Consider the following 15,273-nt stretch of genomic DNA (forward strand, 5'->3'; position numbering starts at 1 on the left):
AACAAAAGATGTAAGGTGGGGTAATATGTGAGGAAAGAGGTTTATTTAGCTCATGACTTTGCAAACTGAAGGTCTCCTCTTAGGTCCTGCTGGCTGTACCACAACACGATGGGTGGCATGGTGACAGCACGTGTTACTACCGTAAAATTAATTAGAAAACACTGCTACCTGTATTTAACATTGTTTTGAAGCCTCCTTTTTCTCACCCAGTAAAAGGAAGAGAAAGAAAACACACTTTTTAGCATGTATTGAGCAGGAAGCATAAAAACTTTCACAAATAAAGTAGTTATAGCAAAACAGAGTAATTTGAGTAACAGAAAAAGTAACCAGATGACAGCTATCACAGTTATTCATGGTACCAATTACCAATTAATTACACTCAGTTTTTTTAATCATTATCAGATATCTCATAAGTGCTGAGGAAATATTTAAAGACAAAAACTTGGCAATTTTATATTTACTATGAGGAGTTTAAATTCAAAATGAATATCCCAGTGATGATTACAAATGAAAACTTTCATTTGTTCAGAGCATGACTAAGATAAAGGAATGTATCTATGAAGTTTTGGCTGGATTCATTATAAAAATCTGTTTTATTAAAGTGTTATATGAATAAATAATGTAGATTTAAAAATGTTTCTAGAACCTTCCTCCCCACAGAAGATGTCTTTGGGTTCACATACTATGCTCATGAACCCTTGTCTCCTGTTCCTTGTCCCTTGTCTCTTTTAAATATTAATAACATAGTCTTTTACTCAATAGCATTTTTCTGGACATGGCTCTTCTTCCAGATGCAGCATCAAGTATGGTCTTGAATTAAGGATCAAGTAACATCTTCAATATTGCTTCCCTAAGTCATCTGCTGGTTTTGTAGGGTTTTAATAAATCAAATGTCAGGTTTCCATTTCTAACACTCCTAACCACAATAAAATAAAAATAAGCTAAATTAATGTCTAATAAACTAGAAACATGCAAAGATAAGATTAAATAATGAAAGTTTGTATATTTTTCCCTAATTGTAAAAGGGAGCAGTAAGGTACATTTTCATGGTCAGGGTCTATTTGAGATCAGTTAGTTCCCTTTCTGTGCCTTAATTACCATGGGTTTGGACTCTGCTCTGCTCTATAAAGTACAAAAGAGAGTAGATATATTCAAAGTTAACATGTAGGAGCTAGGGGTTTGGCTCAGTTATACTTTATGTGCTTAGCATGTGTGAAGCGCTGGGCTCAATCCCAGTGCCACAGTCAACTAAGGTAAAACAAAAATTAACCTATCAGCATAGATTGTAAGGGTTTATAGTAAACTTAAACTTAGGGCCACCAGAGTTTAGAGCTTGATTCTGCATCATATTTCAGTTTCTTTCTTCATGCCACTCTTAGAAGAAAATGCCCAAGTTAAAAAAAAGAGAGCGAGAGAGAGAGAGAGAAACCCCATCTCTACTTCTTAGTTAAGTGTCTCTGAGATTAGCTGTGCTATTAGCTCACCCTGATTGTACTTTGACATCTGTTCCAGTGTGTCTTCCAGGAATCAAGGCACAGATGCAGGAAAGCTTCAATCACCCAGTTGCTCAGTCTTTCACGTCTAATTACGCACCACATCAAAGTTCCACATGATGGTCACGCACTGAAAGTGAAATCTTTTAAGGAAAAGCATTTTTCTAAGTTTTGATTTTTAGAAACATAGGGTGTTATAATGCACAATTAATCTATACTTAGGTTTAAAAAACTGTTTTGTAATTCTCTTCCCTAAAGTTTTAAGACTTTTAAAGTACCTTGCGATTATTTCAATTCAATGTTGCTAAATAAACACTGTGGTTTTATTCTCTTCTGTAAAACTTCTGATTGGCTTATGGGTGACAAAATTTACAAACACAAGAGAATTGTTTCTGAAGTAGCTAAAGCATTTTTCACTATATTTCCCCATATTTCCTCTTATTGTTCCTGCAATTTCACACTCTTCACCTGTCCATCCATCCTCTTCCCCACCAAAAATTCCATTTATTTATTTATTTATTCATAGAGATAAAGTCTCACTCTGTAGCCCAGGCTGACCTAGAATTCATGATCCTCCTGTCTCTGCCTCCAGAGTGATGGAATTACAGGCTTGTCCCACCATGCTCAGCTAAAAATTTCCACCATTTTAAAGAGATTAGTGTGATTTAAATTTTTTGTTCTCAGTATTTTTCTGTAAGGACAAACTCTATTACACTTACTTAAAACAAGCCTAATTCAGATTTTGGAAGACTGGCAATCAGAAAACAGGGCTAAAGAAACTTAGGTTTGGATTTCTAATACTATCCTCCAATTACATTAAACATCCAGCCATTGTATTTTGTGAAAATGGGGTTTGGCAAATTAACTGGAAACATTACAATATGCTGCGGTTTTTGTAATCTGATTTTGGCATTCAGTTGTTAAAAATCTGGGAACCTTGAAAAATGAAAGTGGTGCTGGGCTTCTTTTCACTTGGGAGAGACTTTAATGTTAATGCCCACTTAGGGATTCACTAATCTTAGGATTTAGAATGTAATCTGGCCTCCTATTGAACTATACTATAAAATATCAAGAATTTGAAAATGAACAAAGTACCTTAGAAACATGTTTATTTTCTTCATAAAGTTTCTAATCCCATTCTTTTTATTCCTATGACTTCAGACATTTCATTGCCTATAGTATCTTCTTACTCTATCAAAACTATTAGAGTTGGACCCTATTAGATGTTGAAAACAGCTCAAATTAAGTCTTGTAGGCAGTTTGGAATTAAGACACCTGTCCTAGTACTAGACTACAATCATGGAGGTTACTGGGACGGAGTCCATCCCCCCTACTGAGTGAGCCTGGGTCCCTGCCTGCCTTCACCAGCTGGGGAATAAATCAGTGGTAGGTTTCTGGGATCAGACCTTGGTGATGCTCTCAGGCTTTTCTTTCATGTTCCTCAACTTCATTTGGCACATCATGATTATGATGTCTATGCCATCATTCTGTTTTTATATTCTTACCCTCACTTTCTAGGGTCTGTTTTGTCTTTTGGAGTTTGGAATCAAGTAATATTGAGTATGGACTTTAAAATCTTAGGGACTCAAAGTGGAAAGAGACCAAAATAACCAACACTGAATCAGCATAGCCCAGAATGAACTTGAAGTGGCATAAACTCTTTTTGTTGATGGTGCTGGAATCGTGTAGAATGTATGGAATGACAGGGGCAGGCCAGGCGAGGCTTCTCTCCTTCATCTGATGCTTCTTTCTATGGACTGTTTGTCAGAACCTCACCATCATTCCACCTTCCTTCACCTACTGCTTTCCTCCAACCTTTCCACCTTACTAAAGGCAAGAAATTTTAGTATAATGTATTTTTCATTGTATTGTCTTCTAAGACTCATGGCATCTAAAACAGCAGCTCATGCATTGCCACTTTCTTTTAAACTAGACATAAAAGAAGTGATTTCAATCAATGTCACTCTTCATTTGCAATTTGCACATGCGGATAAGTTAGCTGACCACCAGGGCCAAAAGAGGCAGTGAAGTAGTAGTTTAGGATTTTAACCAAAGAATTTTAAATAGGGAAGGAGAATAAAAGAAAATTTTAAAGCAACCTAAACTACATTAACACATCATCACCATAAAAAGGAGTGAAAATGTAGGTTAGATCAGCTAAGCAGAAAACCATGTAGCATGCTAAAAAAAACTAGGTAGCATGGTCAAGACAAAGTGATAAACTCTCAGTGGTTTTGTGTAAACATTATTTATATTTATTCATATAAACATTCATATATAACATTCATATTTATTGAATGCTAACAATGTGCCTGGAATTGTCTAGACTAGTCGGCTCCAAACAGTTAACTGCCAGATTCAGCTCGGATGAAATGCACTTCAACAAACAATATTAAAACCATAGAAAGCAGGGAGAAGCCTACGCTAACACCAGGAAATTCAAGGTCCCTCAGGTCTTCTATCCTGGTTGATGATAAGAGATTCACCTTTCTTCATCCCATTCAATATTTAAGCTGGCTGCTATAAAAATCTCTTTTAATTAGGACAAAAAAGATAATGAATTGAAACTTCACTTCCACTAACTCATACTTTATCTCTCCTTGTCTCTTGTTTTCACATCAGTCCATTAGACAGGACACAGTAGGAGGGGTTATAGGCTGGGATGAGGTAGAGAGATCTGGGTGGACAGACAGAGCAAAATCTGTGTGTGGGCTAAGGTGAATGTGTATGTATGTGATAACTGAAGGTTATCAGTCTGTTTCATATCCAGTCTCTCCCAACAGTAATTTTTCTTCTCATATCCTCTTCCCCATACTTAGTTTAATTCCTCATCCTAAGCATACTGCCTCAGTCTCCTCTACTGTCATGTCCTTGGAACATGTGATTGGGATGGGGTGCGAGAGTGTTAACTTTTCACATTTGAGGCAGTTCTAGGAACTGGGTCTATATTAATGCCACTAGAACACAGTAATCTGGAACCTGTCTCCCTGAGCAATACTAGTCCCTCAGCTGGATTAGTTGAATCATATTGAGCAGTTTCCTAATTTGCAAAATAATAACAGTACCTTCCTCATAGTGTTTCTATGAGAGTAAAATAAGAAAGTACTTAGAAAAGTGTCTAGCACACAGTAAGTACTCAAATTGGCTGTTATTAACCAAATGGTATCTAGGGAGGTTCTCTGCAGAGCTATATCATATATATAGCCAAAATAAAATGGGTGTCTATACATGGAAACTCTCTAGTAAATGCCAACACAAAATAAAACCAACACAGAAAAAAGTAGCGGGTTGGAAAAGAACTACTTAGTGTAAGGAGAACTGAACTGAAAAGGCTGTATGTCCAGGTGTTCCCAGATGTTTCTTAATTTGGAAGGTCTATTCCTTCTCTGAACTTCCACTTTGCTTATAATAATTACTTCAAGCTTTTATATCAACGTTATCCACATCCTTCTACATACAGGCTCCTTAGAACAAATGTTTGTTATACAAACTAAAATGTACTTTAAATAAAGCTAAAATTCTTTTTTCTCCTTTTCCACCTCTAATTCTTACCTTGAACAATTCCAGTCAGACAAAATGAGATATTAATTCAAAGTTTTACTTTAAAGGATTCTGGTAATAAGCGATGATAAATTTCTATACATTCATAATGATTTTCCTGCTTTTCTGTTAGTTCATCTCCAAAAGTCATCTCATTTTTCACTCCAATTATGGAGTGATTAACTCTACAAAACAAATCTTCAAATTCTTGCCCAAACACAAGGCACTCTTCCCTTTGCTATAAGTGAGTTTCCACAGTAACCTTAAGCAATGAAGGCATTCCATGGTTCTTCAGAATGTTTTCAAATTTAATTCCTTTATTCTTTGCCCTAACATTCTCTGGGCAACATTTTTATTTATTCACTTTCCTCCATAAGTATTACAAAATATATTGTCGTCTTGTCGATCATAATTACTTATTTGGATAGAAAAGAGGAACTAAAGCTAGTTTTCTATTATTTAACTATATATAGGTTTCATATTATTATACATAATACAAGTTTATTCCTCTCAAGTCTAGACAATGTGTCTGCACGAAATATATGTTGTACAATGTTTTCAGAAAATGAAACAATTATCTTTTTCTTCTTTATAAAAATATCATTGCTTCTGTGCTTCCATGTTAAATGTATCTTTTTCCATGAAATAATCACCCTACACTCACTTATCAGCATCAAAATTATATGAACCTAAGTTTCTATCTATTCCTTATCCTGATATACAAATTAAGAAGCATCATTTATAACATAAACATCTATTTATAACATAATTTTTAAAAATTAGCATAATCTTTGCAACTATCTTAATGTTGAATTTAGTATACTAAAATGCTGTCGTTTGTAATTAGTACTCATACTAATGGTTCAAAACACAGGACTCTGATTTGAAATCACCTCTAAAAATCTCACTAAAAGCAAAATGCTGCATCAGTTCAATTTATTTTACCTTCCAGGATATAGTGATTTTTTTTGTTATGCTCTAAATATTTTAATCAGAGAAAGGAAGTGATGGAACTTGTTTAAAAAACACATTCTTAAATGAATATTTCACTAAGTTACAAACTAAATGTCATGAAAAACTTTACATTTTATGTCATTTTTCATAAATCATATGATGGCTTCAGCAAAAAGAATATATACTATGTTAACTGAACTGGTTCATGTGAGGCTAAGGAAATTCCACCGTGACCACCCTCTTCAAGCAGACCGAAGGCAGATGGTGCTGATGCGTTCAGCAGAGAGGAGTGTTGATCACAGAGTGTATGCCAATCAAGCACTTGGGAAAGAAATGAGCTCCATCTGTGTTTTAATTACGATAGCAAAACCATCCAGTGTAACTGCCAGAGCTGCACATTTTCATGGAGTACAAGAAACAGAACATGCACTTTCTTTCATAAATGAAAGCAGAAGTTTCCATGTATAGTACTAGCCGAAAAAAGCACTGTCAATTAAGAGCAAAATCAATGGCAATATGAATGTCCTTTCAAAAATATTTCCATTTTACTACAGTGCTTTGTATCACATTCTTTCTCTAAAGCAATTCTAATGTGTATGAAATAATTCTAGAAGTAAAAGAGAAGAGGTAATAATCTGAACAAGCAAATATTATCCAAATTATTTGGTTACCTAAAAGCTAGCCTACTAAAATAAGAAAAATTATAAACATATAAATTATATTACAATATTTTCTATAATTATAAGTTTTATATTTGTTCACATAATCATACTCACAGTATAAAAAAATTCTTTTAAAGAAATACCAGTGCTTTCAAAACTGGATACCTATCTGTTTTCTCTCAAGTGATATTAGGTTGTTTCTTTTTTGCTCTTTTTTATTTTTCTTTTTAATCAATGTATTTTGGATTCATCCTGTTTCTTCACCATATGTATGGAAAATGTAGGAATACAGATATAACTTAGGGTTGCACTTTCTAGAGGATATGTTGAGAAATTCATACCTATCTCAAAAGATTAGATTACACTTTAAAGTTTGAGACAAGGTACCAGTGTGCACAAATATTGACAGTGAAAAGATTTCTAAACTCTAAATCTGTATCATAAGAAAAGAACTGGCTTGTCTAGTAAGTATTTATCAGTGCTTATTATATGTATAGAGTTGGAGTAAAAGATGAATAAAGATGGTCCCTGTACTAAAGGGCCTTAGATAACTGGTACACAACTGGTAGCAAGAAAGGGAGGATTGATAGCAGAATTCAGGGAGACTTTTAGAGGCATAAGTAGGCTTCCTCTAGAATAAATGAGGTGGAGGGAAAGACATATTATACTGGGGGTGTCATGAGCAAATACAAAGACACCTGACAGTTCATGTCTTCAGGCTTGCTTATTTTTTGAGATGGTGATCTATACTGTCAAATGTTACCAAGACATTATTGGGATAACGTCTGAAAAGAACATACTACAGTTAGCCACTTGGTAATCAATGAATGACTTTTTCAGAATAGTTTTAGGGTTAAAGCAGATTTCAAATGAAATATGTGTAGTATTTTGGCAGTAAGACAACAGTGGGAGAGAGGAGAGAATGGATTAGAGAGAGGTGGAGATAGGTATCTTAAGGAAACAGAATAAAAAAATAAGTTCTAAACATGCTTGAATGTAACAGAAATAACTGCTCTCAATCATACTATATAGAAATTTGGGTTTTTTAAAAAATTACTTGAAGAATTCTGCACACTAAATTATTTTTAATTGCATTTATTTAAGCTATATTTCTTATTATCTTAAATAATCAGAAAAGCTTATACAATCATATAGAAAATCCTTACCATTTGCTAAAATAATCCATTCTATTCTTTCCTTATCCAAATTACCACCTTTAATGCTACCTATCTTATCATAAGTCTATTTCTCATTTCTATCTCCAGAATAATGACATGGATGCAGTATACTACTTTTTCATACCATTGATAAAGACTTGGTCTTTCTTTAAGTCAATTTTATAATTTACTATGGAATTCTGATATCAATTCATTAGCAGACTCCATAAGCATAGATAATTCAGAATTGAATGTACTAAGTGAAACAATTTCAAAACTTGAGAAATAGGCTGGAGATCAATCACCATTACAGCCCTAAAATTACCACTATATAATTACCAGAAACTTAATCCCAATTAAGAGTTACCTCATCAACCTACTAAGGGAGAATAGGTAAACAATCTAGAACTGATAATGAGTTTTGTCAATGACTAGTATGCATTTTAATATTACATTTTTATAAGACTAGAAGCTACATTATTCAATGTCTTCTTCCTACTCCAACACATCATGATTATTTTTTAAAGAAAATGTGTTTTTCACCAAGAAGGGTACTCAATAGATGAAATTACTAATTTTGGGTAACATAATCCATTATATTTTTTGATATATTGCTACATTAAAGGCTTCTCCCCACACAAGTAAATGTATATGACTCAACAGGTTTATAACTGCAGCCAATAGTTCAATTAAATAACATAATGAAGAATCAGTCACAATCCACTTCAGTAAGGGGTAAAGATTTCAGAAAATAAGATTCTTTACATTGAGAAAGGAGAAGTTTCGAATTAAGGAAGACAGAAAATCCTGGAGAGTGACACATAAGTGAAAGTAGTTTCTTGACATTCATAACCCTCGGAAGATAAAAAATTACTCAATCCTACTAAAACCAACAGAAGTGGTCTTTTATATTTCAACAAAAACAAACCAGGAAATATCACAATAGTATTTATAATCTGCTATATAGATGTTCTACCTGACAGTTGTCTAGGTAAAAATACTTCAGTCACCTTTGTTCCTGGTATCTTTACACACTCACATCCAATCCTTCAGCAAATTCCCTCCACTCTAGCTTGAAAATGTACTGAGTCTAATCTCTCTTCACTGCTCCTCCGTCCTCTATCACCTCTCACCAAAATTATCACAGTTCAGGAACTGATTCTCCTACTTCCATTCTTGTGTCAAAGTCTTAGGCAAGGTAAGCCTTGTGAAAGGTAAGTCAGACCATCTGCTTTTGTGCTCAAATCCTCCCAGTGGCTTCTACTCTCACTAGGACCTCACACTCTGCACATTCTGATCCTCACTACCTATCTGCCCTTCTCTCTGGATGTTTTCATCCTACTCTAGAAGCATTGGCCTTTTGTTACCCAAACACTTCTGGCACATACCTGCCCAAGAAATTGTACCCTTGCTCTTCCCCATGGCTCAAATATTCATTCTACATGTTGTAAGCATGCTTATTCTTTCTTGTGTCACCTCTCTTAGCTCTTTACTCAACTGGAACCCTCTTTGTGAGTCAATACACATGAACTATTTATTTACTGTCAGTCTGTTCCATCACCAGTAGAATATAATTTTGACAAAGGCAAGAATTTCTGAGTTTTGACAAATGACATTTGAGACATACTCAATTCATAATAAATATTTATTGAATGAATTAAATTGCACAATTCAGAGAGCACATAGTTGGCAATAATACATAAAGCTCTTGATTTCCTATACAGTGGTTAAAAGTATAGCCTGTTATAATTTTTAATAAATATTCTTTGCACCTTATGCTTAAATTCCATAACAAGATACCTCTAATATAGTCATAACTTTAAAGAAAATCCAATGACAATCATAATAATAAAGAGATGAATTAGTAGTATTACCAATTACTTGAGTCTATCACTAAATAGCTAGAAGAAATTGATAAGATTATCACTAATACCCATAGACACTGGCCAACCACTCAAAATACCTTTCTTTGAAGGTCCTTGATATCAGTACATACAGCCTTGAGGCAAAGGCATGACACACTTCATAATAATCTGCAGTGCATTTTCTAATTCTTTCTTTGCAAACATGTTTTCAAAATAATTCAGCATGAGTTCCATGTTTTCAAAATAATTCAGCAGAGCATAAATCTGCTCTGAAGATATGAATCCCCAAATTTTTAATTAGCAGCAAGTGAATACTCTACATTAGAAACTCTATTTTTTACTAATACCCTCAATCATTTTTTGGTCTGGACTTAGGGCTAATTAATGTTTCTGTAGTATGCAAATGTAGAGCTGATTTCATTAGATTTCCATTAGCAAATACCGGTAAAAAGCAGTGTCCTCTTTTTATTACCTTTCCCGGAAAAACTTCATAGCATGAGTTTAGTGGCTACAAGACTCATAATTTGCACTTACAACTAAAGAGACCTGAAATACAAATAAAAACATTTCAGGAATTCAGAGTACATCTCTTTCAATCAAACAACTTCCCAAGATGGAAATTATCAACATCTCTTAAACTTTGTAGCCTTTAACTTCTTAATTTCTACTCCCTATCTTCTTACGAACTCTATCATTAAAGATTAGAGCAAAGTCAACTCCGACTACTTGTCCCTTCTTTCTCACATGCAATTAGATGCCAAGTTTACATATTTTTTTCTTTCACTTTCATGACCAGCAAGTCTTTGGTTCTCAACTGTTATCAATGGATGACTTCATCATCCATTCAAGTGGTCTCCTTGTCTCTTGCCTCTCCATGATCTGTTCAATTATTCTTACATGCCCTATTATTAATAATTTGTCTGTCCACCTGCCTATTCTTTCAGATACCAGATTAAAGTAAAACCCAAACTGCTTTGATTCTACTTAAAGAATTTAAATGGCTCTTTATGAAAAGCAAATACAGCATGGTCTCATATGAATATGGGACCAAAAAAATCTCATAGAATTTGAGAATAGAGAGCTGGAGAAGTGGTTACAGAGGCTAGGGGAGGTGGGGGAAGGATGGATCAGGACAGGTTAATAAAAGTGTACTAAGTTACAATTAAATACCAGCAAGAAGTTCTGATATACCATTGCACAGTAGGGTGACTACAGATAACAAAAATACACTGCATATTTCAAGACACTAGAAGAAAGGACTTTGGAAATTTTCACTGGAAAGAAATGAATGGTAAACGTGTGAGGAGACAGATATGTTCAACTGATTTAAACATTACACAGTACATGCATGTTGGGGTTGTAATACATATATGCATAGAAACAACACAAGGAAACTCCCTGTGTAGCTATCTTTATCTCAAACTAGCAAAAACATCACATTTTTCTTTTGATCTTTTCTCTTCTACAAAATCAGAGAACAGGAGGGTAAAACACGTTCTGTGAAGTGGGGTGAGTGACACCATTGGGAAAGAGAAAGTGGTAGGGAAAGAGGGCAGGAAAATGAATACAGTGAAAATAATGTGTAAAATGTATGTAAATGGAAAAATGTTGAAACTGTTCCAGGAATAGGGGGAGAGGAGATAAAGGAGAGCAGTTGAGGAGGTGAATTCAAGAATGATATATTTGATACATTATAAAAACCTCTGTAAATATCACAATGTACTCCCACCCAGCACACAATAAAGGCAAAAAAACACCTCAGGCTATCCTATTAATATGAGTAGTTTTTATGCTTCATGTATTAGGTTAAAAATAAATATTTTAAAATGTTAAAGAATGCAAGTGGCTCCTTATTTCCCACTAAATCAAATGCCCATCCCTTGTTTGGATTTAAGGGCATCTCTTAGCAATGACTCACCCTGAGAATCCAGGCTTACCTCCTTCTAACTAATTTCAATATAAGAAACAGTCATCTCATTTCTCAAAACAGTCCTTTCCTTTAATTTTGTAGAGAACATATGGTACTAATAAATTTATTTGTTTCTCCTATCAACAAATAGTTATTTGTCACTGAATGCATGCTAAATACTTTTCACAGAGCTGGAGATACAGCAGTAGAACTTATGTTCTGGTGGGAAGACAGAAAAAATATTCAGCTACAAAGAAAATTATATAATATTAGATATTAATATGTGCTGAGGTAAAAAAAAAGGAAGAAAAGGAGCTAGGGACAATGGGGGGCAGTCAGAAGGGGTAAGGTCATAATTTTAAGTGATCAGAAAGGTTTTATAAAAAGTAAAGGCTTGAGGGAGGTGAAGATATGGGCCCTGCAGTATCTGCAGGAAAACCACTCCAGCCAGTGATAAGGACAAGTATAAAAGCTCCAAGTAGAAAACATTCCTTGCCTCTAATGGGAAATGTGTAGAAATAAAGTCAAAGGAATATTAAGAGCCAACGATGGCTTAAACCTGACTGGAGGTAATGGAGGTGGTGAAAAATGGATAAATTTCAACTTTATTTTTGAAAGTAAAACTAAAGCATGGTATCAGTATAAGAGGAAAAAAGGGAAAATGAATAATTCCAAGTTTACTTACTTGAGCAACTAAAATAGCACTATCTAACAAATAATATGACAGGAAGCATACAGATATTTTTTAAATTTCTGGTAGTCATTTTAAAAAACAAAAAAAAAGAGAAAGACAAGATTAATTTTAAAATATATTTATTTAGCCCAATATAGCCAAATATTATTTCAAATAAATAATTGATACAAAAATAACTAAAATATTTTTTTTTTTTTTGCTTTACATTTAGAACACATCTTAATTTGAACTAACTACATTTAAGTGCTAAACTATCACAGTGGCTACTGTACTGAGATAATACAAAGCTATGATGAATTTTTTCCTTTTTTTTTTTTTAGTTTTTTGTTTTAATTACATAGCAAATCACAGCAAGCCATCAAATGTTCACTAATAAACTCCAGTAGAACTACAGTTACTACCGAAAGCTAGAGTTCCAAATAATATTTAAGAGTACCAAAATATGTCCACAGTAAATGAGAGGAAAAAGGAAAGAAAACAGCATGGTAGAAATGGGAATTAGAATTAAACATGCATACCACAGGAGCCTGGAAAGACATATACTAAAGTACTAATGTTGACAATTTCTTGGATAAGTGAAAGACTGAAGATTTGGCACAGGTGTATGATCAGGAGTATTGAACATATTATGCTTAGGATGTCTATTAGATACCTCAATCAGAAATATGTTGTCTGGAGTTTACGAGAGAAATTCAGATTAGTAATGTGAATTTGGAAACTGTCAGTGTACAGATGGAATTCAAAGCCATCAGACTGAATTCAATCACTAAGAGTGATCTTTAACACAAATACAAAGTAGGACTAAGCCTGAGGATTTTCCAACTTTTAGAGTGAGATGGATGATGAAGAATCAGCAAGGGACACAAGAAAGAACAGCAAGTTAGGCTGAAGGAAAACCAAAAGAATGAGGTGCTTGTAGGAGTACAGAGGGATTTTTAAATGTTGCTGAAGTCCAGTCAGAGGATGACTGAGAATGGACAACTGTCTTGGCCTGAAGCCACTTTACCATTACATGAGCAGTTCTGGTGGATAAGTGGTTCTGAAAAGTAGGTACAGGAGAAAGCAGAAGGAAAAGAGCTGGAGAAAAGAAGCAGACAACATGCATTGACTAAGCTTGAGCAGTTTTGCTGTGGAAGGGAGCAAATAGTAGTCATTACTTCAGTATGGTATCATATTCCTGTATTCTCATCTTCTGTCCTACTATAATTCTAAGTTCTATGAAGCAGGGAATGCCTTCACTCTCTTAACCCAATATGGCTTTTGTGGCAAAGAATTAAGAACTTGTGTCTAACAATAATATAATAACACAGTTTAGCAAACTGACTACTTACTTAAACTATTGGATTAATATGAGAGTTTGCTCATGATTCAGCTATCAATAGGACAAAATTTCAATGCAGGGTAAACATAAACATCTCTGAAAAACAACTGCAATCCAAAAATTGCTGGTGTCAGGAAGCCTAAATATATATTTTTGGATGACTCATTGAACTCTTCCATCAAGAATGATCATTTTCTTTTTGACAAACACCAAATTTGAAAACCACTAAACCCTACATTTCTTTGATCTTATTGCAAAGATGAAAACATTCCAAATATTGACACTTTAAAATAGGCAATGAGGTATTTGCTCTAATACAAAAGGACATGAACTGTAAACCAAATCAGTAAAAGACATTGTTAGGATAAAACATATACTAACTAGAAAAATCAGTTATTTTTCCAACTTTTAACATTTTACTAAGTCTGGACAAATTTTAAATTATTGTTATCTTTCAAAAACAGTCTTTCAAAATAAAGTCTGAATATCTTCTTAGAGCTAACATGTTAAGAGATAATTCAAGATAATTGTTAAATCTGCTATCTCTTGATTCTAGGCATAAATATGCTTTCCTCTTAAATTTTACTTAGAAAACATGATTTATTTCTAAGTATAATGAATCAGGGACTTCCTTTTTAAACTTTGCCATCTAGGATTGTAAAATGATGGCCAGAGGAGGGGCAGGTTAGTGAAATAGCTGTGGCAATGTCATAAAATATAAGATTTTGAGGAGGTTTTAGCTAGTTGAAAGGGAATTTAATGCACAGGCATGTAAATAATAGTAATCCACTTTACTCCATAAAATTCCTGGTAAAACGCTGAAAGATTGTGCTGTCATTTCCCCGCCCCCACTAATCTCCCACCACAATCTCAATGCTGTGTCAGATACCCTTCCTTTTGGTTTAGAATTTCTGTCTTCAGTTTCTTTTTTCTGTACTCAACCAATACCCCTTCCATGTGCTCACATTCTCTTTTAATTTCTTCTACCTTTTCTCCATCTAAAGCAAATACTGATAACTGTACAAGCAGAGATCTGCATAGGGAAAAAATGGGGGTAGTGGCCTTGGTATGTAGCATGATGCTGTACACTGAGAGGGTGTTCCGTACACAAGAGCTTGTTGCTTAAAATAAATATTATACAGAGTGTAAGGGAAGACGGAAGTGAAGGTAAAGAGAAGGATGGGATTGAACTAGCCCTCCTCTCCACTCTTTGTGAGTGGGCATATGTACTGCACATGTAAGTGTCTATGAAAAAAATTAAAATATTCTATAATAGAAAGAACTCAAGAGAAAGCTATGTGAATTTTACAGTCAGGTAAATGGAACTGAGAGGGGCAAGGGGATAAAAAGTTTAAGAGGATAACAATAGATATGCCATCAGGTAAATACAGCATTCATTCAGAATGTTAAGAAAAGCATACCCTTTGGCTAAAGGCAAATAAAATGGAATTTTCACACCCCCAACTGAAATTTCCTGCTTGGCAAAAATTAACATGAAAATCCTACAGTACTAGTTACTAAGTGGTAAGGGTGTTGTTTTCCACATATACTCATGCTCTTAACTAAATCTCCTTGAAATCGGAGGTCAGATCGTCCTCTGATTAGTTCTGCGTTGTGCTAGCATCGCACATGAAAAGGCATTCAATAGTAATTACTGAGATTGCATTTTGATTGAAGA

Source organism: Castor canadensis, chromosome 6 (assembly GCF_047511655.1).
Source record: "Castor canadensis chromosome 6, mCasCan1.hap1v2, whole genome shotgun sequence".
Lineage (NCBI taxonomy): Eukaryota > Metazoa > Chordata > Mammalia > Rodentia > Castoridae > Castor > Castor canadensis.